Source organism: Lolium perenne, chromosome 4 (assembly GCF_019359855.2).
Source record: "Lolium perenne isolate Kyuss_39 chromosome 4, Kyuss_2.0, whole genome shotgun sequence".
NCBI lineage: Eukaryota > Viridiplantae > Streptophyta > Magnoliopsida > Poales > Poaceae > Lolium > Lolium perenne.
Window position 1 is genome coordinate 65,981,105 of NC_067247.2, and position 1,621 is coordinate 65,982,725.

The window sequence follows — 1,621 nt, forward strand, 5'->3', positions numbered from 1 at the left end:
CGGCAGCCCCCAATCCCAGTTCTCCGGCATGTTCGCCTTGGTGATGTTGTTCACCCGGTGGGCAACCTGGGCCTTGGTGAGCGCCAGCTTCGACGTCCGGGTTGGATCAAGCCGGCCGGACATGTGCCCGATCTTGTGGATGCGCCTCTGGAGTGGCAGCACCCGGCGCTCGACGTAAGTGCAGAGGAGATCCTCGGCGCTCAGCCGGCCCCCCGTGACGCACTCTCCCAAGAAGTCCATCAGAAGGTTCACCTCCGCATCCGGGTCCGCTGACTTGGGGTTGTGGCCCCAGTTGAGCCGGCCGACTGGCGGAGCCGGGTTGTATTCCGGCAGGTTGAGCCGGTCGAAGGCTGGGTTTTCGTTCCGCACATAGAAGAACGACATCTGCCAGTTCTTCACAAAATCCACAGTCGGGATCCTCGGAAAAGACGTACCCGTGCGAGGATATATGGAGGCGGCGCCGCAGGTCCTCAGATGGCCTTCTGTCGTCTGCGCCTTGATGTAGAAGAGCCGGCTCCAGAACTCCACATCCGGCCACAAGCCGGCGTAGCCTTCCATGAAAGCCACGTAGCAGCTGAGGAGGATGAAGGCGTTGGCCGGCAGGTGGTGAGGCTGCAGGCCGAAGAAGTCGAGGAACCGCCGGAAGAAGTTTGAAGCCGGCAGGCCCAACCCGCGGCCGAGGTGCGCTCCGAAGACCACACGCTCGCCGGGTTCCGGCCTGGGCTCGATCTCCTCGCCAGGCGGCCTCGTAATCACCCCCGTCGGAATGCGGCGGAGGCGCACGAACCGTTCGATGTCGTCCTCGCGCATATAAGATCCCCTCCAAGAGCCGCTCGGCTGAGCCATCGATGAGGAGGAAGAAGAAGAAGACCAGGAAAGGCGGAAGGGCGAAGAAGAACCGCTCCTCGCCGGGGGAGAATGCGGCGGCGACGAACGTACCGTCGAGACGCGGGGCCCCGTGGCGCTGGCTTGGCGCGCGGACGATTGTCGGGCGACGGAGGAGCGCGGCCACGCGGGGTCGCCGGAGTTCGCCAGGAGGTTGCTAAAGAAGAAGTGGTGGCGTGCGACGGAGCGCTCGAGCGAGGAAAGGAGAGAGCTTGAGCGAGAGGACGAAGAGCGCGAGGGAGAAGAAGGGCGCCTCGGTACCGCTCCAGAGGCATTTATAGCCGCCTGACGTGCCAGTTGCGTGGCCACGTGGCGATCGTGGGCCACGACTGGGATTTACTGCGCCTTAACTTCCCCCACGACGGCAGCGGTTACTGGAAACGGACGCGCCACTTCCTCCACGACCACACCGGATCCGGAGGAAACATCGATGTGACCATACGAAACGGCCACAGGAGCCAGCCGTCAGACCGGTCAAGTCGGGCACAGGGCCCGAGGCGGCGGACACTCCGGCGCATCCAAGCCGGAGCCGGACATTAAAATCCCTCCGGCCCCAAACTCTCTTAGCAAGGCGGAGACACCGTCAACACTTGTGAAAAATGCGAAAGTCGCAGAAACAAAAATAGCGTTCGGCTGATGGCAGCCGGACAAAGCAAGCCGGATAAGGGAGCAGCCGGCTGAATGAAAATTCTCAGTCGGCCCCTTCAAGTGCTGCTGAAACATAAGAGATTCAAAG